General features: G+C 35.6%; 1 pseudogene; it reads right to left on the reverse strand.

Moving 5' to 3' along the window:
- LOC109577643 (actin-related protein 6 pseudogene) overlaps nucleotides 1-26,671 on the reverse strand; it is an 83,910-nt pseudogene extending 57,239 nt beyond the window's left edge.
- Nucleotides 26,672-27,039: the final 368 nt, after the last annotated feature.

A 27,039-nucleotide genomic window follows, 5' to 3' on the forward strand; every position in this document is an offset into this window, starting at 1 on the left:
GTTTCTCTCCATAAACAAGAAGTATAGGATGTGAGCTTAAGGAAGGTGAGAAGTTTTTGCTCACTGCTTATCACCAGAGCCTGAAATAGTTGTTATCACATACTTCCAAGATTGCCGGGAGAAATATCAATAACCTCAGATATGCAGATGACACCACCCTTATGGCAGAAAGTGAAGAGGAACTAAAAAGCCTCTTGATGAAAGTGAAAGTGGAGAGTGAAAAAGTTGGCTTTCCGTCTAGTCAAGGCTATGGTTTTTCCTGTGGTCATGTATGGATGTGAGAGTTGGCCTATGAAGAAGGCTGAGCACCAAAAAATTGATGCTTTTGAACTGCAGTGTTGGAGAAGACTCTTGAGAGTCCCTTGGACTGCAAGGAGATCCAGCCAGTCCATTCCGAAGGAGATCAGCCCTGGGATTTCTTTGGAAGGAATGATGCTAAAGCTGAAACTCCAGTACTTTGGCCACCTCATGTGAAGACTTGACTCATTGGAAAAGACTCTGATGCTGGGAGGGATTGGGGGCAGGAGGAGAAGGGAATGACAGAGGATGAGATAGCTGGATGGCATCACTAACTCGATGGACATGAGTCTGAGTGAACTCTGGGATTTGGTGATGGACAAGGAGGCCTGGCGTGCTGTGATTTGTGGGGTCACAAAGAGTAGGATATGACTGAGCGACTGAACTGAACTGATAGCTCAGCTGCAATTCCATCATCTTCACTAGCTTTGTTCATAGTGATGTTTCCTAAGGCCCACCTGACTTTGTACTCCAGGATGCCTGGTTCTAGGTAAGTGGTCATCCTTCATAGTTATCTGGATTATTAAGATCTTTTTTGTGTAGTTTTCCTGTGCATTCTTGCCACCTCTTTTTAATATCTTCTACTTCTGTTAGGCCTATACCATTTCAGTCAAATAGCTAAGAAAAGAAGAGTAGCTAAAGAAGAAAAGGAAAGATATAACTATCTGAATGCAGAGCTCCAAACAATAGCAAGGAGAGATAAGAAAGCCTTTCTTATCAATGCAAAGAAATAAAAGAAAATAATAGAATGGCAAAGACTAGAGATCTCCTCAAGAAAACTAGAGATACCAGGGGAACATTTCATGCAAAAATGGGCACAATAAAGGACAGGTTAGGGATGAAATTAATTTAAATTAGTGGGTTTTTTTAGATTAGAAGTTCTCAGTTATTTTTTTCCTTATTGACCTCTTGAGGATAACTTTTGTTATATATTTTTTCTATTTGTCTGTTTCACTCATAATACTTAATGCCACAAATATATTATGTCTCTTTGTGCACTGTGGCCCTTAGAGGGCAATATCCGTTGCAAAATCTAAGGTTTTTCCTATCCTCCTTTCCCCTTCAAAACAACTTTCTCTTCTTAGGGACAACATCTCATTTTATTGAAAGTGTATGCCCCAGATAGGACAATAAATATACATTTTAAAGTGAAAGCAAATATAAATTAAGTCCTGTTGCTAAAAATATCCCTATGCTGCAGATAAATAGTTCTCATACCTTGAGTGTTTCACCTGGAATATTTGCTAAAGCACAGTTTGCTGGGCTCAACTTCCAGAGTTTGCAATTCAGTGGGTCTTCACTGGGACTAAGAACTTGAATTTCTGTTTCCCAAGAAATGCTGATTCTACTTAAGAGATCATATTCTGAAAACCAATGATGTAGTTAATTGTTGTCAGGGAAAACCCTATTACTAAGTTTATGTTTGACATTCTCTGTTGTTATAATAACTAAAATTTCTTTGAGGTTTTAATTAGGTTAGTAATGTGGTCATGTGTGTGCCAAGTCGCTTCAGTCGTGTCTGACTCTTTGCGACTCTACGGAACTCAGGCTCCTCTGTCCATGGGATTTTCCAGGCAAGAATACTGGAGTGGATTGCCATGCCGTCCTCCAGGGGATCTTCCACACCCAGGAATCAAACCTGTGTCTCTAACGTTTCCTGCATTGACAGGCAGTTTCTTTATCACTAGCACCAAGAATCATAGCTAAATCTTTTTCTTCAAGACACTTGAATATCAAGCTAGTGATTACACAGTGATGATGGCAGATCAGAAGCCAGAATGGAGTTTGTTGCCTAATGACTCAGTGACTTCATATGTAAGAGACTCTTCTGTTGGTATTTCAGGCCCAAAGTGTCATTCTGAAGCCCTCCCACTTTTAAGGGTAGCAACCTCTTTTGTACATTCAATACTTACTCTGCTTCTCTGTACCTCCTTAAATGAACTAATTACTATTCCTCAAAGATTTAGAGGAGTCTGTGTAAAGAAATGAAAAATTTCTTGGTTTCTTCTAAGTGGCTTGGATCCTAGGAATGCAAACAGATGACTACAGATCACAAATGGTGTGATCTGCCTTGATGAAACTGCAAAGAATCTTGAGAAGAATAAGAATTCTAAGATAAGAGATGCATTGAAACACATCTGTTAGTTGGAGAGTGAGAGCATGGTATATACATGGTTCTTCTTTTCAGGATAGTACCCAAAAGAAAGGTGGATTCTAGAAGTTATAAGAGAAATATTTCCAGTTCAAGCACATCTCCAAAGAATAGAAAAAAAGTAAGCTCCTATCTGATACTTAAGAAGTGCCTGACAACTCAGTTCATCTCAAACTGTGCTTTTGTATCTAAAAAAGCCCAGCTACAAATTGCCTTTATTAGGCTGAGGGGTATCTAGCCCAAACTAGAGTGCACGTTCTTTTATGTGAATGAACACCTTTAGGAAGCAAGACAAAGTGAAATTTTAAAAATAGAGCTTCAAAGTCTAAATAACGAATGGAAAGCCCATTAGATTTGGTCAGTTCTCTATCTTCAGGATCATGCAATTGATCTACTGCACACAGATTAACTCTGATGCACTACCACTTATTGTCTAGATAATCTTGTATTTGCCTGCACAGCACTCCACCTGGCTTCTTGGATAACAATAGTCAGAAAATGAGAGAGGCTGTGGCAAAGCCCTGGATAAAGCGAGACAGGGCTGTTTGTTTCTCATACCTCACTGTCTTCTCAGGTTTTCCTCTCTCCGCCTTTCATTTTTATGTTTGCCAAAGAAGAGAATTAATAGAGTGGAAGTTTTAAATGTGAGGCAAGCTTCAGTGGCATCGACGGTTTTTTGCGACCAACTCTTAGCTGAGGGGCAGGTCGCTGAGGGTCTGTCTAAACGCAAGTTGGTCTCGGTGGAAGGCTTTTCTGAGAGGGTAATTATTATTTGCCAACTGCTGGAAAGCAGACATTTTGCATGTCTTTACTTTAGAAATCTTTTTCATCTATTTATTCTCCTGTTTGGACAGAACAGCGATTTTAAATAACCAGGAAAATAAGTCATTCTCTGAACTTATACAGCAAGTGTCATTCATTATATGCTCTGATCTTCAGCTTGTTTTCAGCCTCTCTCTTCTTTGGGCCTGTAGAATAGCTTCAAGGAGGATGCATCACTATTCTTAATACATTGTATGAATCATTAAAGTATTATTATAGCTGTGCAATTCTACTTGAAATGTAGCTAGACATTCTCATTGGTGGCCTCCTCAGTAGACTCTAGACTTCGGTTTCCCAAGTCTTAAATGAGTAGTTAGGTGAGCAAATAAACACAACTATATTGAGACTGCAAATGCAATTTGAACGCCTACAGAAAGCAGGAAACGAGAGATCTGTCATACCCACCCATTCACAAGGCAGAGTTCCACATTTTTCAATAATCCAAGTTTTTAGTTCTTGTAATTGTTCAACAATCCATGGTTCCTGATCCCTACCTTCCTCACATCTTGTAAACTCAGACTCTCAATCTCCCATCTGACTATCTCACTTAATATTTAAACTTTCTTTTCCCCTATGTATTTGAAAATAACAAGTTTTTCATTTTACTCAAAATTCAAGTTTTTAAAAATTATTTGATGGAAAATAATATTTTCTACTTACTTTTATTTGGCCTGTCTATATGTATGTTTTATTCAAGATAAACTTACTGTTTGTTTGGATAAATATCATATATATAGTTGAATACTTTTATATCTGTTACTATATAGATATATAGGAGAAGGCAATGGCACCCCACTCCAGTACTCTTGCTTGGAAAATCCCATGGATGGAGGAGCCTGGTAGGCTGCAGTCCACAGGGTCACTAAGAGTCAGACACAACTGAGCGACTTCACTTTCACCTTTCACTTTCATGCATTGGAGAAGGAAATGGCAACCCACTCCGGTGTTCTTGCCTGGAGAATCCCAGGGATGGCTGACCCTGGCGGGCTGCCCTCTATGGGGTCTCACAGAGTCGGACACGACTGAAGCGACTTAGCAGCAGCATATAGAGATATATATATATATATATATATATATAGGTGATGCACATTCTCAGGTATCATATACATGTATGTATATAGAATAGATTGCATGTATGTATATTTGCACACTTTTTAAAATAATTAGAATATAATTTTGGATCAGTTTCATTTCTTGATGGTACATTTCAAACTTAAGTGCAATCAAGTTCAGAGTTTTAGGCTGAGATGTGTAAACTCACCATTAGTCATCTGTTAGGTACTCAGGATCAGAAATTAAGAATCGATATCTGGAGATAATAATACATTAAATTCATATGGGAACATTTGACAACTCAGTCTGTGGTAGAGGCTGATCTTCTATCCTCTTCATCCTGCTTCCTTTCAGGCCCTTTTCTGCTTCCTTCTAGACTGCTGCCCGGGCTATTATCATTTTTTCTTATGATGATTAACTACCCCTGTTACCTTTGTTATGCTTACAATTTATCATGTCACAATTCAGTGTAAAAAGCTGTGCCTACTTCTTAGTGTGTGAGGGTAAGATGAAGGAAACTTAATGTATCACATGATGACTTTCTCAAACTGAGTCTGCATGTTCCAGCCTAATCTACCTCACTCTGTTGCATGGACCCTCTCTTCAGATCACACTGAACACTTTCTTTTTCACAGAAAATGTCAGACTTTTATATCTCCCTGACTGGTCACCTTTGTTTAAAAATAGTGTTATGCTGTGTTTTCCCCTTTCCCAGGTTAGATGACATTACATATTTCCTGATTTTATACATTTTCTAATAGCAAACTGTATATTCATTTATCCAGTGCATGTGTTGAACTCAAGCTTACACTTAGTGTAGTAGAAAAGACAAATTCCATGCTCTAAGAGGGTTTACATTCTAGTGAGAGGAGATAGTTAATGGTTAAACAAAACTACAGGAGATAAATTTAAGTAGTAATAAATAATGAGTATGTAGAGCGGCTAGCTTGAGATTATCATTGATTACATCTAGTCAGAAAGGGCATTTGTCAGGAGTAGAGCATTTAAAGTAAAACTAGAGTTAGGAGGAAACAAACCTGCAGTGTCAGGGGAAGAACATTTCAGGTGGGGGTAAAGAAGAAGCATGTGAAATTATCCCAAAGTATTATATTTATCTTATGAAAAAAGAAAAAGCCTAACTTGTCAGTAGAAAGCAAGGATAATAAGTGATCAAATCAAGTAGAAGAGGATTTCCCAGATCATGTCAGATTTTGTATGCTGAATGGTCTATGGAAAAACATTTTTGTTTTATTCTAATTGAAATAGTAAGTCATTGGTTCATAAGTGCATATATGTTAGAGAGAGGCTGATGTATTCAGTAGCATGCTCTCGAAAGATTACTCTGGCTTTTGTGTAAAACCAGGGGAGAAAAGATGATGAAGAAGAGCAGGAGGAGTCAGATAGGAGGCCATCCTAGTTGCCTCAATAACAGGTGGTGGTAGTTGGGATGAGAGGTACAGTGTGGTAAGAAGTGAACATATTATACGTATATTCTACAAATAGGATTGATAAGAATTGCTGATGATGAAGGAATGATAAAAAAAACATCCAAAGAGTCCTAGAAGAAGGCTGAATGGTAGTGCCACATACTGTTAATAAAAACTGACAGAAAATAAAGAAAGTTTGGAGTAGAAAATTAGAGTTCTGAATTGGACATCTTGATTTTGAGATGCCCATACAGGCCCAAAACTAGGTGTCATGTATTCACTGAATACATGAGTTTAAAACTCAAACACCTTGAAATATATTTTTGATGACTCAACATTATATAAATAGTATTTACATTTATTTAATTCATTAAGAATATGTATATTTTTAAATTTAGAGGACTTCATCTAGGGAGAGACTATTGTTAGAGGAGAAAACCAAAACTTCAGCTTAGGACATTCTAAAACTAATATGTTGAGCAAAAGATGATGCAGAAATGGAGATTGATAAGAAATGTTGAAAAAAATAGACATAAGAGAAAAAATAGAATGGTCAAACTTATGGAAAAATGTATTCCAGAAAGAGGGAGTGATCAGTTGTGTCAAATATGGATACAAAGTCATCTTGATGCGAATAGAAGATTGCCATTCAGAAATGTCAGGAGGAAGAGCACATTGCTAAGAGCTATTTATAGAGAAGTGGGGATTTAACTTGAATAATAGTGATTTGAGAGAGAATGTGAAGTTAAAACATGGAGACTGTGGATAGAAGAAATACCTTATTAGTTCCACTCTTAGAGGAAGCAAAGAAATGAGGTGAAGGATAGAAAAATAATGAGATTAAAGGAGGATTCCATAGAAGATTATATTAAAGGGTATTTTTTTTGATTAAGGAAATTATTATGTTTTAAGGGAAGACCTGAAGATGTCAGAGAGGTGGGTGAGGGGAGAACTATAATCAGTGTCCAGCCTGAGTACTAGGAAGGTGATAAGGATTCATGCCCATCTGGAAAGGTTAGTTTTAGATAGAAGCATCAACATTTGCTTCATTATAATGCAGGAGAAGGCAAAGCAATTTGGGCTGAGATGTATGTAAGGTGATGGACAACTTGATGGATAGTCAAGTCACTTTTTCTTTTTGTTTATTTTCTTTATAAAAAATGAGATGATGTCATGAATTGTGAGTGATGGGCTGAAGAGAGGACTTTGGATAGTTGAGAGGAATGTAGAGTGTATAAAATAGTAGTTTTCTAAAATAAAGAAATTTACTAGGAAGGTATACTAAGACTATTTTGACATGTTGATAAATTCAAAGTGAAATCAGTCAACAGAGTTGTGTGATCTTCTATAACCATATTCATTTTTTCAGGTATACACATAAAGTAAGCAGTTAGATTTAAAAAGGATTGGACTTTTCAAGAAGAATTTATAGGGCAGGAGTGTGAAAGGTATTTACAAGTGTGTGTTTATATTACTGAACCACAAGACTTATATAGGTTAAGAATGGAGATAAAGACATGGCTGGGATGACAGGGGTAGAAAAGTTGCAAAGTCAATTGACTGTATGTGGAGGTCTAGAGTAAATAATCTGGGAAGAGAAAGGTGATCATTAGAATGTAAGATAATAGGATTCAACATTTCAGAGGTCCAGGTGTTGGTAAGGTCAAGATAGTAGTCATGGAAGTGAGTGGCTCATATGGAATAGATGGAAAGCTCATTGCAAGTGAGGAGGTCAAACCGAGAATCTGTAATTTTACTTGGGTGAGTGGATTTGGGGCATCTCTGAAGTTAAAGGTAAACTATATGAGTAGGTAGTTTGAAATCAAGTTTTTTGTGGCATGTTTAATTTACTCTCTTTTCTTTTCTTTTGTCAACATTACTAAGAGGTAAGTTCTCAATGCTGTAAACACTTTCCTCTTCAAAATCATCTTCCAAGGCCAAGGAAAATAGTTTATGCAAAACAAGCAAAGAGCAAATAAAACATCCTCAATAATTAATAATAAACAAGAATGAATGAACAAACAAATGAGTGGATGGCAATCCTTAGCATTTTTGAGATAAAAAGAGAAGGGGCAAGCACTTCAATGACTTATTTTGTGGATAAAATAACTGACATCCATAAGAAATATTACTTAGGATTACATGGCTTATTAGTCCATGAAATGAAGCTAGGTCCAGAAAACACCACTATATCTTCTAGGAGAAAACTCTTAAATACATGGATAGTACTTAAATTCCAGCATTATCAAAAGTAGATAGATGGGTAAGAATAGACTTTGAATTATGATTTAAATATCATTGATGGGATAGAGTTCATGTGAAAAGGAAGAGCTAAGCACAACTTTGTTCAAGGCTTTTGGAAATTCACAATTTCTGTATTTCTGCCCGCCCACTTGTTTATTTGCAAAACAAAATTTGCATTAGCTCTCTCATATAATTCTGTGATTGCTCTAAGCAGTAGACTAGGGAATCTGAGAATTGAATCAAAGTGTTATTTTCACAATGGGATATGAAAATCCCTAGCTAAATGTATTTGCTGGTAGAAATGAGAAAGAAATTGGATATATCAATAAAACATGAGAGCAGTGTAAAAGAGCTTATGGTGTCAAGACCTGGGGATTTCACCAGTGGAAAGACCACAACAGCAGAGAGAGAGAGAGAGATGGACATATTTATCATAAATTCATATTTTCCTCCACCCTATGATGTTGGTTGCCTTTGTGATTTTGTTGATTGGTATCTGAGAACCTGCATCATAGCAAGTTGTAATCTTTCAGATTCACAATTCCATCCCCAATTATTACAGCGAGGTCTAGGCCTTAGTTTTTTCTTCAGTTGGAAAGATGTTTAAATTAACTTTACTTCTTTCCCTGTGCTCTTTACCTTAAGGGTTCTAAGTGTCCTCTCTATTCTATACTTTAAAGGACTAGCCAGCTATCATCATAAACGTGTTTAACTTTATTTTGTTTTCTGAGTTTTCTTGTTTAGTAATAATTCAAATTGCCTTTGCTACCAGAAAAATGAAAAGATAAACTGAAGAGAGACTGAGAACCAGAGCAAGTGAAGTGACTGACTCTCCTTTCTCTTTTCCTAATAGGTGAATTCTATCTGTTTCTAGTGAGAGTTCTGGTGAGTGTATGTGAGTTCACACTTGTGAATATATCCATGTGTATGTTAAAGAAGAAGGCAGTGGCATATGAGTTTTATAGTGAGCTGTGAAGCTGGACTCAAACTGGCAAAAGAAAGCAACCTAGACAAAATTGTAAAGTTAAAGAGAATTCCAGAAAAACATCTACTTCTGCTTTATTGACTATGCCAAAGCCTTTTACTGTGTGGATCACAATAAACTGGAAAATTCTGAAAGTGGGAATACCAGACCACGTGACCTGACTCTTGAGAAATTTGTATGCAGGTCAATAGTTAGAACTGGACATGGAACAACAGACTGGTTCCAAATAGAAAAAGGAGTACATCAAGGCTGTATATTATCATCCTGCTTATTTAACTTATATGCTTATTTAACTTATATGCATCATGAGAAACTGGCTGGAGGAAGCACAAGCTGGAATGAAGATTGCTGGGAGAAATCTCAATAACCTCAGATATGCAGATGGCACCACCCTTATGGCAGAAAGTGAAGAAGAACTAAAGAGCCTGTTGATGAAAGTGAAAGAGGAGAGTGAAAAAGTTGGCTTAAAGCTCAACATTCAGAAAACTAAGATCATGGCATCCAGTCCCATCACTTCATGGGAAATAGATGGGGAAACAGTGGAAACAGTGTCAGACTTTATTTTTCTGGGCTCCAAAATCACTGTAGATGGTGACTGCAGCCATGAAATTAAAAGACACTCCTTGGAATAAAAGTTATGAGCAACCTAGATAGCATATTCAAAAGCAGAGAGAGACATTACTTTGCCAACAAAGGTCCGTCTAGTCAAGGCTATGGTTTTTCCAGTGGTCATGTATGGATGTGAGAGTTGGACTATCAAGAAAGCTGAACACTGAAGAATAGATGCTTTTGAACTGTGGTGTTAGAGAAGACTCTTGAGAGTCCCTTGGACTGCAAGGAGATCCAACCAGTCCATCCTAAAGGAAGTCATTCCTGAATATTCATTGGAAAGACTGATGCTGACACTGAAACTCCAATACTTTCACCACCTGATGCGAAGAGCTGACTCATTTGAAAAGACCCTAATGCTGGGAAAGATTGAGGGCAGGGGGAGAAGGGGATTACAGAGGATGAGATGGTTGGATGGGGTCACCAACTTCAATGGACATGGGTTTGGGTAGACTCCGGGAGTTGGTGATGGACAGGGAGGCCTGGCGTGCTGTGGTTCATGGGGTCACAAAGGGTCGAACACGACTGAGTGACCAAACTGAAATGAACTGAAGAAGTGTTATTTCTAAAAATAATAATTTTTAATAGAAAAAAAATTACAGCTGTTAGCATCAGACATTTAAGGGGTAAATTCTGGATCTACTAAATTTTACTCTCTTAAGTTTCTTTCACTATAAAATGGGTGACATGATGCCTACCTTACCTGTGTGTTTGGCCCAGTAAATGATAAATAAATGTTGATTGCACCATCTTCCATTCTCTGCACCTGGAAAACACCTATCATGGAATCAAGTGTTTTAAAAAATCTGATTCTATTGAGGTATCTGTCAATCAACAATCATTGTGCTGAATGAAATAAAAGAGCACATAATACTAAACCTATCCTTAAAATACTTAAAATTTTGCTGAGAAAGTAAGATGTTTATAGAAATAGTAATTGTAATCATTACAAACAATGAATGCTTCAAAAATTTAATTAGCATTTCAAACACTGCATCTGAAATGGTAAGATTACTATTTGTATTAATGCATACAAGATTGAAGAAAATAGAGGTTAAAATTATACATACAAATTCTTAGAGTTGAGGAGATCATAGTGATTATTTAGTTTAAACCTCCCATTTTAAAATGAAGTGACAGAGATTAAGATATATCATGTTATTTGTCCAAGTTAAGTGTTAAGTATCAGAGCAATTGAACAAAGCAAGTACAGAAGCAGGGTCTATAGATATAATGTTACTAAATTACATGCAGTGCAAGAGTGTATATTCCAAGTGGGCTTATTTCTTTAGTATACACATATATCCCTTTGGTTCAAATAAAATTACTTTTAAACCTAGTATATGTCATTGTCACAAACATTAAAGTCATTTAAATAAGCAATAGGCAATATGCTTTGGGTGTTGTATGAGGGAGGGAGAATGACTCATCTTTAAAACTACCTAATGAGATATATTAACTTCTGTCTTCTACTTTGGTTGAGATATTCTATAGATTCAAAGGTTCAAAGACACCATTAGTAGTTTCAAAACATTCTTCTAAATTGATGATTGCTTTATACTGTGGGGGGCACAGTTTTTTATATCAAAGTTTGGTGTTATGTGACTTTAGTTAGTCAAAACCTCTTTGGAACAGGGTGAAAAGTAACAATATTAGTTCTACAAAATAGGTATCCTAGCTATTAAGATTAATTGGAAGCCAATTTTTATATTTTTATGATTAGCAAAAGCTAATACTGTGTGTTGAAATAAATAAGATAAACCTTCTAAAATTAACAATTCTGGTCACTAGTAGGTGCTGTTATGTGAAATACAGAAATCTAAGAAGAAACATTTTGTGTAACTCATTTAACTCATTTTCTCCTAGTGACTTCTATTAATACATTTGTAAGTTCTTCCTCTTTCTGTCCTTCTGGACCCCAGGCCATATCTTCACACCCTGACAAAATGGAGCTCAATAAAACATATTCAGGAAAAATAAGAAGCTGTAATATCCTTAGTCATTAAAAGTATGTCAGCTCCCTGTCAACTATATATATATATATATAAAATTTCATCTTCATTTATGACCAAATACAATTAAAAAAATTCAGATGTTATCCAAAAATAGGCTTTAGGGCTCTACTCAAGCATCTCTGATGGACTGAATGATTTTGTGTCTCATCTAATATATCACCTTCTTTCTGAAGCCCTCCTGTGATGTTTAAGCATAATTTAGTACTTAATATATAGTATCATACTATCACTTGTTGTTGAATCACTCAAGATAACTCTGTTTCTTTAACTGGATTTTAAGCTTCTTAATAAATGAGCTTATATTTTATTGTTCTTATTATGTGTCTTTCATAGTAACTAAGTCAGACCTTCAAGATGTGGTAGGGGCCTGAGGAGATCCTATATCTCTGAATTGAATAACATAGTCTTGTTTACACCTTTTTATAATCCACAAGAGACAGTTAACTGATGCTTTAGAGAATGGAAGACCTATAATGAAATGTGGGCTTCTGTGATGACTCAGACAATGAAGAATCTGTCTGCAAGGCAGGGGACGTGGGTTCAATCCCTGAATTGGGAAGATTCCCCGAAGAAGGAAATGTCTACCCACTCTAGGACTTTTGCCTATAGAATTTCATAGACAGAGGAGCCTGGTGGGCTGCAGTCTAGGGGTACAAGAACTGGACACGACTAAGTGACTAACACTTTCATTTCACTTCACAAATTAAATATATCCTCTTTTACAGATGGCTTGTAGTAGGTGAGGGTATTTGGTTAGAATTTGGCAGTGCACTCCTTCCCTAGCTCACCGACTCCTGTGAGTTTGTGTCTTCCTATCTATGTGGTTCTTGATATTTATTCTGAATGAATTATATGGTCCCACATTTAAGAGATAATTATTACTGTAGTTCATGGTCTGTCCAAATAGCCATAAATATAATTGTTGCTGTCTATTTCCTTCTTGAATAAATCAAAGTTATACCAAAAAACAGAACGATCCACAATACAAGTTTTACATCCGTTCTAGGTAGTTCATAACAAAATCCTTACTGAATCTTCTGGTTGCAGTCAGAAAATGTATAGAGCATTGTTAAGGAATAGAAACCTTACACTATTCTGGTCTTAGAGCTACAGAAGATTTTAGAGCACTTAATTTTAGAGAAGAAAAAGGAGTAGCCCAGAAATGGAAAATAACTTGACTGAGAGCACACAGTCAATTATTCAAAATTACCGTGACTGTAATTGCATTTGAAGAGATTTATTTGGGTCCTCTGGAGCACTGTTTAGACTAGGGGTGATTTTGACTACCAAGGGATATTTGGCAATGTCTGGAGACAGTTTTCATTTTCACAATTTGGGCAGCAATTTTACTGGCAACTAGTGGATAAAAGACAAAAATATTCATAAACATCCTACAACACACAGGACAAGTCCCACAATAAATAAATATATGGCCCAGAATTATATCAACAGTGCTGAGATTAAAATTTCTACAACTGAAAAAAAAAGTAGCAAAACAAAAATTCTTTTTGATTTATATGATATCTCTCTCACACTCTCTCAAACTAATTTCTGTTTTCTTATTCTGTACCTATGGTCAGGTTCATTCTGTCAACTTCTTTTGTCCTACAGTTCATTCTCACAGTCTTTAAATTGGGAATGGTGGTAAGGAAGGATAGGATTTATAGTCAGGAAGAACAAAGTTGAACTTCACACCTATATCTATATTCTATTACTTAAAAGAGGTTCAAATAACTCACAAATTCTGTCCGGAACTCTGTTTTCCCTTAGAAACCATAGACTTATAAACCAACTGAGTTCTGGAAACCCATAATATTAGGGAATTTTCTATTAAAATAAAACACTATAAACACCAATAAAATCAAAGTCTTATGTGGGAATATCAAAGTGCCTTCCTCAGGTTTCATTTCTACCTGTACAGTTTCCTGAACCCATATGTAGATATATATAGCATTTCATTGTTTTGTTTGTTGTGGATACTATTTATCCCTAAGTAACAACTCTGGGATCTTAGCAGGATTAATATCTGACAGTTCATAAAACAAAATCATGATTCCCAGACAGTTAAATACAGGGATCCAAATTAAATGTATCTATTTTTTTTCCCCCTCTATATGATATTGGTGTTGCTAGGTCCTGGAACTGTGTTTACATTTGTAGCAATATGTGAAAATTCAAGATAAGGATTAAAATTCTATATTTTAAGCAGCATGCTAAGGTTGAGCCTCATCACTCCCAAGTTCTGTTCTTTGTCTTTTTATTTTTTCTCCCTACTCCTTTTAGATGCATTAGTGTTCTGAGATTCTAGACATAGGAAATTAAGATTTAAAGGTAAGTGGGAGAGGTATAAGTAGGTCAGCATGTTGTGAATTTGGATGAACTGTGAAATAAATTTCCTTTGTTGAGGAAGAAATCACAGGCAGAACAGTCATATTTCTCTTCCCTTACTATATTGTGTATTTTCTCTAAAAGCTCTTTCTCTCCTTTTCTTCCATTTCCAATTTTCTTCTCTTAAATATCCTCAACTTCTAGAACTATAAAGTAAGCACTCAATGAGGCTTGTTTGATTGGCTGGTTACTTCTTCCTTTTTCACCTCCATCTAAACATTAGGTTACTTAGCAATGAAAGAACATCTGCATCTACATAAGGTGATCCTGGACAACTTTCAGACATTGTAATTGGATTATGTCTCCAAAGTCTTGCTGTCATCAGTAAACAAGAAGCAGGTAGACCAGAATCCAAATTCACATGTCTATCCTGGAAGTCAGCAGTCAGGGCTAATCCCAGGGAGAATCAGAGGAAATGGAAATGAAGAAAATTTGACTTTGAACTTTATATTTACTCATACATTCACTCAGATAAGGTTCTAAAGCCTGACTTGCTTAATGACTTGATTCTTTTTTTTTTTTTTGGTAATTTAATCTCCAATCACCCTGGATAAAATTTTCTTTTTCTTTTTTTTAAATAGGGCATTCAACATTTAATCCTTCCAACTGTAGATATAGTGGCTGATTTAATTCAAAAATTGTCATTCAGTTCAGTTCAGTTCAGTTCAGTTGTTCAGTCGTGTCCGACTCTGCAGCACCGTGAATTGCAGCACGCCAGGCCTCCCTGTCCATCACCATCTCCCAGAGTTCACTCAAACTCATGTCTATCGAATCAGTGATGCCATCCAGCCATCTCATCCTCTGTTGTCCCCTTCTCCTCCTGCCCCCAATCCCTCCCAGCATCAGAGTCTTTTCCAATGAGTCAACTCTTCGCATGAGGTGGCCAAAGTGCTGGAGCTTCAGCTTTAGCATCATTCCCTTCCAAAGAACACCCAAGGCTGATCTCCTTCAGAATGGACTGGTGGGATCTCCTTGTAGTCCAAGGACTCTCAAGAGTCTTCTCCAACACCACAGTTCAACAGCATCAATTCTTCGGCACTCAGCCTTCTTCACAGTCCAACTCTAACATCCATACATGACCACAGGAAAAACCATAGCCTTGACTAGACGAACCTTTGTTGGCAAAGTAATGTCTCTGCTTTTCAATATGCTATCTAGGTTGGTCATAACTTCTCTTCCAATTAGGTGTTTTAAAAATCCTTATTTTAAAAGAGGTACTTTAATAAGAAAAATAACTAAATAATTAAAAAGAAGATCGAATAAGATGGATGTGATAAGCAAAAATACTATTTGTTCTAGGGCATATATTTCAATTAGTTGAATTGAAAACTTAAGTGATAAAATATTATGATATGTAGATAGGAAATTCAAATATAGTTTTCTTCATGTTTCCAGTTTTTTATAGTACATTACATCGGTTAATGACAATCTGTATAATTTGTGTAATGACATAAATTGCCACAAACCCTCACTCAGTGAAGTGCTGTCAAGGTCATCAATCAGAAGGCAGTGAACATTGGGAAGTATGGTCTCTCTGCCTGAGGGAGAAAGAGGAATGGGTCATGGTGGCAATCATTTAGTGAGTAACTGTGCAGGGTTGAGAAGAAAAATGAATGGAATGGCAGGAGGAAAGCATGACTGAGACAGACCTTGATGAGCTAATCCTCCACATCAAATGGAATCATGCTTCATGGCTACATGTTGTTTTGCTCAACTTCTAAAATTACTTTCCCTGACTTATGATTACTTCTCTACAGGAGTCTAAGGACAATGTTGAGAGTAAATCTTAAATCCTTTCAGATACTTTCCAACACAGGCTACTTCTTTTAAACTAATATATATATATATATATATATATATATATATATATATATATATATACACACACACACACACGCTTTAGCTTGCCACAATGTTATGGATGTTAGCTGAAGACATGAGACTTCTGGGTCAGAAACAAAGGAGTATGTTACTTAGGGGAAGAGCAGTAGTCAGATTTTCTTGCACCAGTTCCCTAAGCTTCAATTCCCACTGCATGACCCAGAGAGCCAGATGACACAAAGATATCCAGCTGAATTACATTACAGAAGAGTCAAATACATTATGGAGAATCCAAATCTTTTAAAATGGGCAATAAATATGCCTACACGTCCTTCTAGAGGTACATTCTATTTTTATGTCTCAAGGCTGCAACCAAATCTGCCCTTGGCTCTGGAGGGAGACACCATCTCTATTTTCCAAGGCAACTGAGTCTATTAAACATTCTTATAAAGATAATTGAAAGTAAAGGTAATCAGTGCCTCTACTTACAAGAAATGAAAAACACAGACATCCATGATAAATGTTTTCCAACACTTTTTAAGTGGATAAATGCTCTGAAGAATTCCATGACTTTGACTCCCCTTGGGATGTGTAAGTTCTCTTAGTTCTGTAGGAAAACTTCCCACCTCCCACCACTCCCATTCTTGGAACTAATGAACTTGAGCTACCTAGACAGTGGAAATGAAACAAAACATTAACTTTGGTCTTTAAGCATTGGCAGAGGGTCTAAAGTAATAATCCTTGGCATTTATCCCTTTACCTTTTATTATCTAAGCACTTTGTGAAATTATCTAGTTAGTTAATCTTCCTAACACCTTTGTGAGTGAGGTTAAATGATGCAGTTTCTAAAATAGATATATACAAATTATAACTTGATAGGTCTAGTGTTATAAGTCTGGACTATAATTGCTCTTGGTGCTTGATGGGATTACAGCCATTCTATGGGCCACTGGCTGTAGTTTCTTCTACACGTCATCTGTTTTTATGGTCCAGCATCTGAAGGAACAATCCAAAAAGGCTCAATGAAACCGCTGTCCCTTCTGAGTAAGCCTATATTATAGCACAAATTTTTTTAAAATATTTAAGGTTTTTTTCCTACTAAAGCTCATCTTAATTTTAACTCTATTCCTAATTCCAGAGGTAATTACTTGGACAATAAATTATAGAATTTTAAAATTAGATAAGAAGTTGAAAGACCATGTAAGTTTCCTTTCTTCTATGAGTAAATTTTTCAGATCTGGGAATTTTTTTTAAATAAAGTGTAGATTAAACTTTTTAGTCAATCAAGTAATAATATAATTTGTTTAACTTTTTGTCAATGTAACTTAATATTATCAAGATGAATAATGACACAGTTTAGTCTTCTGATGATGAAGTGAAATTTTCATAAGACCTGTCTATAATTAGGCCTGATAAATAGTATTGTTGATTATAGCATATAATGCTTTTTTGTTTTCTCTCTTCTTTTAACCTCTTTTAAAAATAAAATCATGTAATGAACCCATGTTACCTAGTCATATTCAAATGATTGAATCTACACATAAATATTTTATGATCCTTCATGTCAATGATCACAATTGCTTTAGGTAGATTTTTAAAAACTTTATATCCATTTCTTTATATTTGTAGTCTCTTTCACTCTTCTACATCCAGGTAAACAGTGATGATGTGATCAGCTTTATCACCTAAATATAAATGACTCTGATAAAAAACAAACAAACAAACATGTGTCTCTAGAATTAAAAGTTCAGCCTTTTTTTGACATATGTGTCAAGACAATCCAAGAGTTGCCCTTGCGATAGATAATTAGGGAAAACTGTCAAGCTTGCAGCTTAATCCTGTGTACGTCTGCTCAAAGTCAGCTCTGAAAACTATGGAATCTAGGAAGACAATCTTTTGTAATTAGCCAAGGCCACTATAATCCATAAAAACATGTGATCAAATTGATTTCTAGTCCATCAAGTGGTATCTGTCAACAACAACCTTCCCAATCATCTTGGAGCTGTGAATACCTCATGTAAACTTCTAGGTCATTTAAAGTTTCCTTTCCTTTGTAAATATAAAATCATTTTCACTTTTTGACAGACTTTCTGTTCAAGTGGGACAGTTGGGTAGAGGGAAAGTAGGAAAAATATGGACTGTCAGTAGCATTCACAAGCATAAACATTAGAGAGGCAGAAATACACAAAATGTCTTCGGTAAGGTTAGTGCTATAACTAAGTATCTAACAATATGTGTAACTTTGTATATGAAGGCTGATAATTATAACATGTACATATTGAGTCTGTTGCATAAGAGACTTTGCTCTTATGGTGCGCATTGCTGAATGATGCACCTATGCCTGTCTTGCTACTTGGAGGCAGTACTTTCATCTTATTCCACATCTGTTATTCTTTCCAAGCTCTAGTCTCTAGACAGTCTCAAATATAATCCCTAAATCTTTCTTAAACTCAGGTTTTCAGAATGGATTGGATTATGCCACTTTCCTGCCTCTTTCTTGTCTGCCAGGTGCATTCTGATTCTTTTCGAGCCTGGTTGTCCTACGCACTTCACGTTCTAAACTCAGTGACTTCCCCCTCTTACTTTCTTGATGGTTATATACAGTGCCGCTCATATAGAAAATTAAATTATCTTCATTTGCCTCAAAATGCCAAACTCAGATCAGCTTCAAATCTCCCCCACCTCTTCTGGATCTTAATTTGATATGCTGTTAATTACCTTTATACTGGAGAAGTAAATGGCAACCCACTCCAGGACTCTTGCCTGAAAAATCCCATGGACACAGAAGCCTGGTAGGCTACAGTCCATGTGGATGCAAAGAGTCAGACATGACTGAGCAACTTCACTTTCTCTTTAATTACCTTTCAATGTGTATAGTTTAGTGAAATAGTTGAACACTTTGCTTCACTTTGTTTTCCCTCAACCAGGCTCTCTGACAACTCCTAAGAATGTGCCGCATTCCTTCTTGCAACTTTCCTTTCTTATCCTATGTGCTAAGACATTTTTCTGCCATCTTTTTCACTTTCTCTTTTCAAAGATCCCTTTACAAGACTGTGACCTTAGTAAAGAACAACTCTGCAAGAATTCTAACTCTAGTTTTCTGTCCTTCTTTCCACATTTCCCCATGCCTCCTAATGCCTTCTCTAAGTTGATGACTCTCATTTTGTGTCTCCAGCAGCTTGAACTTTTGTCCCATATGTTCCATGGCCTAAAGGCATCTCCACATTTAAAAAAAAAAAAAGACTCATATTTGTGCAAATCTCACCATATTCAAAAGTAAATTAATCTTCTTCTTGCAATTGGATTACTTTTTCAAATTACTTTATTCCAGTAAGACAATGATCTTAGCTGGTTTCCTACCCGTGCTTTATTTCCAATTTATCACCAGTTGTTTCATTTCTTTTTTCAAAATTTTGCTGGATAAATATCATGGCTCATCTTTCTTTTTAATTTCCATCACCCTAGTAAAGGTTTTCATCATGCCCTTCCCCAAATTAAGAAGATTTATATTAGATTTATTAATGAAATATAATTCATACATCACAAAATTTACTATCTTAAGGTGCTAAAGCTTATGTTTTTTACTATATTCACAAAGTCCTGCAACCATCATTATTTTCTAATTCTAGAAAACTTCATCACCTCCAAAAGAAATCCTGTGCTGGTTAGTAAGCAGTCACTCTCATTTTCATACAGGTTGCCAGAAAAAAAAGTTCACCAGAAAACTGTCTTCTATAAATAGTAGCATACACATTACTAGAAGAAAAATAATTTCGGAGCTCCAAATCACGTTTCAATGAAATGAGTTTATTGAAATTTTCCAAAGAAAAATCCATACTGAGTCATTTAGAACCTTGTTAGAAGATATAGAATGATGGTCTCAAGGTTTTCTGAGTTTGACATTAGAAAAGCTTGAGATATCACCTGGTTTGTTTTAACTATTGTGAAAGTATGAAAGTGTTAGTCGCTCAGTGGAGTCTGACTCCTTGCAACCCCATGGATTGTAGCCTGCCAGGCTCCTCTGTCCATGGGATTCCTTTGGCAAGAATACTGGACTGAGTTGCCATCCCCTTCTCCAGTGGATCTTCCTGACCCAGGGATGAAGCTTAAGTCTCCTGCATTGTAGGTAGATTCTTTACATTCTGAGCCACTGGGAAAGCCCGGTTCATTGTAAAGTTACAGCAAATACCGAAAACACTTAGTGATTAAAATTTAGACTATTTTGTGTGTGTGTGTGTGTGTGTGGTTCTTTTCATTTCTGAAACTTTGTAATCTTGTTCATTTGGATTTGGAATTTTGGGGACTTCATACTCTAGGATGGGGCAATTATAAAGGTTCTAATATTCACAAAATTCTCCTCCAATTTCCAAATCAGCGTGAATACACTAGGTTATTACCTAGATCTCATTGCCCTACCTCCACTACTCAACCAAGGCTCTAGTAGTTTACGTTAACACTTTTCAGAGTTGGTAAAATTCTACCTCTTTCAGGAATCAACTAATTTGTTTAATCACCATTTTATTTATTTTTTTTTTCAATTGAGAGACCATTTTATAATTATTAACATATTCTTCTCTATCCTTGCTAGACTTGAATTTTCGGTCTATATTTTACCTCTTTGAGCTTTTGTTATGACTGTTTTCCATATTTTATTCCAGACTATAAGCGTAGGATTTCTGCTGATACCCGCTCCATCTTATTGTGTTTTTTGCTATTCATTGACATAAATCAGTCACAGGTGCACATGTCCTCACATCCTGAAACCCCCTCCCACTTCCCTCCCTACCCCATTCCTTTGGGTTGCCCCAGAGTACTGGCTTTGAGTGCCCTGCTTCATTCATGGAACTTGTACTGATCATTTATTTTACATATGGTAATGTACCTGTTTCAATGCTATTCTCTCAAATCATCCATCTTTAAGATCCTCTAAATCAAAGCTCACAAGTCCCAGAACACTTAGTTTGCCAATTCTTTCATTTCCTTGTTTGAGGTCTTTGGTACCACAGACACTTACTTCACCACTAGCAAATATAATCTGAAAGTGTAGGGAACTAAACGGGCAAAAGTTATCAGTAGAAACATGACCCAATTTCCCTGCCTTCAGAGGGAAGATTCAATGGTACAATCAACAGTTTTTCAGAAGGTCCCTAAAGTATTTAACATCAGTTAACTTGTACTTTAATGTACATTTTCAATATTTCCATTCTTGCTATTATCTTCCTCTTTCTTTTTTGTGGTTGCTGGAGTCACTTCCTAGTTAAATTATATGTTCATAATTCCTTGTCATAAAATCAACTTTTGAGGGGTTTCAGTTTAAAGATAGTTGTAAAATAATATGTGGTCAATAAATTATTGTTGAGTTAACCAGCAAAGCATCATAAGTAACTCAGAAATCATAAATGTCAAAGATCCATGTGAGAATAATGGAAGTACTATTGTCATACTGTGATATAGACAACATTTTTCTTCACTTCTGCGTTCTGATTTCTGCTCCCTCTCTTTAGACCCTCAGTACTGTTTTTTACCCAACTGTTCTCTTGAGCCAAGTTCCCTTCTCCTTTAAATTCCCTTTCCTCAAAAATTTCTTATAGTACAACTCCAGGATCTGTATGTCCATGTACAGATCCAAGGTATAACAAGTTATCTCTTCACAGTGATTTGCCTTTTAATAGGGATCTGTGAGAGATTTATTGCTATGACCAAGCCATGAATTATATACAAACATAAATTCTAATTGGAGAAATTTCAGGTACTGTGATAGGTTAGTAGAATAAGTAGTTTTCAGAAAGGAGGAGATATTGTATATTACTTGCTAACTGTGCTGGATTTGACTTCAGAAAACATTGTCTATTCTAAAATTCTATTCTATCCCATTTAACAATTTCCTTTCCACTATGACCAGTTCTTCTCTTTGTTCCCTCTGCTGCCTCTAGGTGTTAAGTGTGGAGTAGGACTGACTAAGGTGCAAGGTGGTAGAAGGCAACAGGAGAGAGTGTTTACATATTTGACATTCTCTTCCACATTTGATGAGATAGGAATCCATCTCTCCACCCAATAAGTGGGCTCTATAGCTTTTTACACCAGGTGCAGAAATTGTTGCATTTTTACTGTTTAGAGTTTTTGGATGCTTATGCTTTCACCCTTGTTATTTGCCAATTCAGTTTACCTTCAAATTTCATAATGATCTTAATATGACAATACTTTGATGAGAATTTGAACTTTAAAAATGTCTTCACATCTATTTTGTCTTTAAAGTCATTGAGTTTTTCCCCATGTAGTAGCAAGGAGAATATTATATCTTCTATTTTATATTTATAACAAAGATAAATATAATTAATTTATTTGGTATCCCTGCCTATAAATTCAGATTATTTGGTTTCCAAAATACCTTACAGGTGAGTTCAGTTCTATGGATCAGAGTGGAACTTACAGGTCTTTGGCCTAATTTCAGCACTTGCCACATCATATCACACCCAATACTCTCAATGAAATCGTTAATCAATACACTGCTCATGTCAACATCTGGACTAGAGTTTTTCAACATGATGATTCATGCCTTCCTACTACCAGGCATTATCATAAATCACAGCTCTTGAGGTATAATAACTCAAGACATTAGGAAGACAATCTATTAGATATTTGTTCAACTCAAACTAGCTTAATTTTATCTATAAAGATATTTCTTTAGAGCATCATTTTAATATCCTTTTTCAGAAAATAGTCTAATTCAATTTTGTGCTTTATTGTTGAGAAATTTTTACCTTTACTATTTTTCCCAGAGAGTTGCCATTATTTATGATTTCTTATTGCTTATCAGTTTTAAGAATTCCTAAGAAACTTGACACAGAATCCTGGGATCTAATTTTCTGACTTGGGCAATTGAACACCTTAAGAAAGCCAGAAAAGTGAAGAGAATTAGCATCTCTAAATAGAGGCTATGTGTCGAACACCTGCTAAAAACTTTATACTGCTTGTTTTACTTTTGTAATATCCAGTGTTATTATATTTCCAAGGCAAAGAAACTGCAGACCCGGCTTCCCTAGTAGCTCAGACGGTAACATGTCTGCCTGCAATGCAGGAGACCTGGGTTCGATCCCTGGGTCGGGAAGATCCCCTGGAGAAGGAAATGGCAACCCACTCCAGTATTCTTGCCTGGAAAATTCCATGGACTGTAGCCTACCAGGCTCCAGGCTCCAGTCCATGGGATTGCAAAGAGTCAGACACGACTGAGCGATTTCACTTCATGATGGAAGTTCGGATTCCCACTCATGGCTGTTGGACTGACCCAAACCTACCCCTTAACACTGAAGCAGTTATCTTCTCACCTCTGGAGTTGACTTCTCTCTCCCTAGGGTCTTTAACTTTTTTTTTTTTTTTTCCTTTTATACATATGAGATCAGAAACATCAGGAATTTTACTTTTTCTTACCTATTAATATAACATAATTGGACTCAAAAACTGAAGCAATCATTTTCTTGTATATGTGATAGGGGCAGGAAAAAAAATATATATGCATGTATATATATGTGATTTTTATATATATATATATATATATATATAAATTTCTTTTGTGTCTTTTTTTATTTTACTTTTTTCTTTTCATTAGTGTTTTTCTGAAATCATGGTTTATTTGGCCTTCCAGGCACAACCTATAAATATATTTTTGGTTTCTTTATTCAACATTGTTACTTTGAGATTAATCCATGTTATAGCATGTATCAACAGTATTGCTTTTACTGCTGAGTATTATTTCATTCTACTGAATATATAATATTTGTTTGTCCACTAACTATTATTAGACATTTGTGTGGTTTGCAGTTTTTTTTTTTTTTGATTGATTGATTTTTATAGGATAATGGCTTTACAGAATTTTGTTGTTTTCTGTCAAACATCAACATGAATCAGCCATAGGTATACATATCTCTCCTTCCTTTTGAACCTCCCTCCCATCTCCCTTCCCATCCCACCCTTCTAGGTTGATACAGAGCTCCTGTTTGAGTTTCTTGAGCCATACAGCAAATTCCTGTTGGCTATTTATTTTACATATGGTGATGTAAGTTTTCATGTTACTCTTTCTATACTTCTCACTCCCTCCTTCCCTCTCCCCATGTCCATAAGTCTATTCTCTATGTCTGTTTCTCCATTGTTTTCCTGTAAATTAATTTCAGTAACATTTTTCTAGATTCCATATATATGTGTTAGAATGCAATACTTATCTTTCTCTTTTTGATTTACTTCACTCTGAATAATAGGTTCTAGGTTCATCCACTTCATTAGAACTGACTTAGATGAGTTCCTTTTTATGGCTGAGTAATATCCCATTCTGTATATGTACCACAACTTCTTTATCCATTCGTCTGTCAATGGACATCTAGGTTGCTTCCATGTTCTAGCTATTGTAAATAGTGTTGCATTGAACACTGGGATACATTTGTATTTTTCATTTTTGTTTTCCTATATGCCTAGGAGTTAGATTGCTGGGTCATATGGTAGTTTTATTACTAGTTTTTAAAGGAATCTCCATATCATCTTCCATAGTGGTTGTATCAATTTACATTCCCACCAACAGTGCAAGAGCGTTCCCTTTTCTCCACACCGTCTCCAGCATTTATTGTTTGTAGACTTTTTGATGATGGCCATTCTGACCAGTGTGAGGTGATATCTCATTGTAGTTTTGATTTCCATTTCTTTGATAACTAGTGATGTTGAGCATCTTTCCATGTGTTTGTCAGCCATCTGTATGTCTTCTTTGGAGAAATGTTGGTTTAGGTCTTTTTCCCAATTTTTGATTGGGTTGTTTGTTTTTCTGGCATTGAATTGTATGAGCTGCTTATATATTTTGGAAATTAAACCTGTGTCAGTTGTTTCATTTGCTGTAATTTTCTCCCATTCCGAGGGTTGTCTTTTCATCTTGCTTATAATTTCCTCTGCTGTGCAAAAGCTTTTAAGTTTAATCAGTTCCCACTTATTTACTTTTGCTTTTATTTCCATTACTCGAGGAGGTGGGTCGTAGAGGATCTTGTTTTGATTTATGTCATCAAGTGTTCCGCCTATGTTTTCCTCTAAGAGTTTTATAGCTTCTGATCTTACACTTAGGTCTTTAATCTATTTTGAGTTTATCTTTGTGCATAGTGTTAGGAGGTATTCTAATTTCATTCTTTTACATGTAGCTCTCCAATTTTCCCAGTACCACTTATTGAAGAGACTGTTTTTGTCCCATTGTATATTCTTGCCTCCTTTGTCAAAAATATGGTATTCATAGGTGCATGAGTTTATTTCTCTGCTTTCTATCTTGTTTCATTGGTCTATATTTCTGTTTTTGTGCCAGTACCATACTGTCTTGATGACTGTAGCTTTGTAGTATAATCTGAAGTAAGGAAGGTTGATTCTGTCCGCTCCATTCTTCTTTCTCAAGACTGCTTTGGCTATTCAGGGTCTTTTGTGTTTCCATATGAATTGTGAAATTTTTTGTTCTAGTTCTATGAAAACTGCCATTAATAGTTTGATAGGGATCACATCGAATCTGTAATATTGCCTTTGATAGTATAGTCATTTTCACAATATTGATTTTTCCTACCCAGGAACATGGAATATCTATCTATTTATGTCATCTTTGATTTATTTCATTAGTGTCTTATAATTTTCTATGTACAGTTCTTTTGTCTCCTTAGGTAGGTTTATTCCTAGGTATTTAATTCTTTTTGTTGCAATGGAGAATGGGATCAATTCCTTAATTTCTCTTTCTGATTTTTAATTGTTGGTACATAAACATGCAAGTGATTTCTGTGTATTGATTTTGTATCCTGCAAATTTGCTAAATTTACTGAGTAGCTCTAGTAATTTTCTGATAACATCTTTATGGTTTTCTATGTACAGTAGTATCATGTCATCGGCAGACAGTGAAAACTTTACTTCTTTTCTGATCTAGATTCCTTTTATTTCTTTTTCTTCTCTGATTGCTGTAGCTAGGACTCCCAGAACTATGTTGAATAATAGTGATGAAAGTGGACATCCTTGTCTTGTTCCTGATATTAGGTGAAATGCTTTCAGTTTTTCAGCATTGAGAATAATGCTTGCAGTAGGTTAATCATATATGGCCTTTATTATGTTGAGGTAGGTTCCTTCTATGACCATTTTTTGAAGAGTTTCATCACAAATTGGTACTGAATTTTGTCAAAGGCTTTTTCTGTATTTACTGAGATAATCATATGGTTTTTATCTTTCGGTTTGTTAATATGGTGTATCACGTTGTTTGATTTGCATGTATTGAAGAATCCTTCCATCCCTGGAACAAACTCAACTTGATCATAGTAAATGACCTTTTTGATATGTTGCTGAATTCTGTTTGCTAAACTTTTGTTGAGGATTTTTGCACCTATGTTAATGAGTGATATTGGTGTGTAGTTTTCTTTTTTTGTGTTGTCTTTGTCGGGTTTTGGTATCAGGGTGATAGTGGCCTTGCAGAATGAGTTTGGAAGTGTTCCTTCCTCTGCAATTTTTGGAATGTTTTAGAAGGATAAGCATTAGCTCTTCTCTAAATGTTTGCTAGAATTCTCCTGTGAAGCCATCTGGTCCTGGGCTTTTGTTTTTTGGGAGTTTTTTCTTTTAATATAAATGTATTTATTTTAGTTGGAGGTTAATTACTTTACAATATTGTATTGGTTTTGCCATACAATAACATGAATCCGCTGATTACAGCTTCAATTTCAGTACTTGTAATAGGATTGTTCATCATTTCTATTTCTTCCTGGTTCAGTCTTGGAAGACTGAACTTTTCTAAGAATCCATCCATTTCTTCCAGGTTGTCTATTTTATTACCATATAGTTGTTCATAATAGTCTCTTAGAGTCTTTTTCATTTCCGCATTGTCTGTTGTAACCTCTCCTTATTCATTTCTAATTTTTTTATTTTATTTTTCTCTCTTTTTATCCTGATGAGTCTGGCTAAAGGTTTGGCAATTTTATTTATCATTGCAAAGAATCAGCTTTTAGTTTTATTAATCTTTACTATTGTTTCATTCATTTCTTTTTCATTTATTTCTGCTTGGATCTTTATGATTTCTTTCCTTCTACTATTTTTTTTGTTGCTATTGTTCTTCTTCTTCTTTTCCCAGTTCTTTTAGTTGTAAAGTTAGATTGTTTATTCTTGTTTTTCTTGTTTCCTAAGGTAGGATTGTATTGCTATAAAATTTGCTCTTAGGACTGTTTTACTGCATCCCATAGATTT

The sequence above is a fragment of the Bos indicus genome, chromosome 24 (assembly GCF_029378745.1).
Source record: "Bos indicus isolate NIAB-ARS_2022 breed Sahiwal x Tharparkar chromosome 24, NIAB-ARS_B.indTharparkar_mat_pri_1.0, whole genome shotgun sequence".
Lineage (NCBI taxonomy): Eukaryota > Metazoa > Chordata > Mammalia > Artiodactyla > Bovidae > Bos > Bos indicus.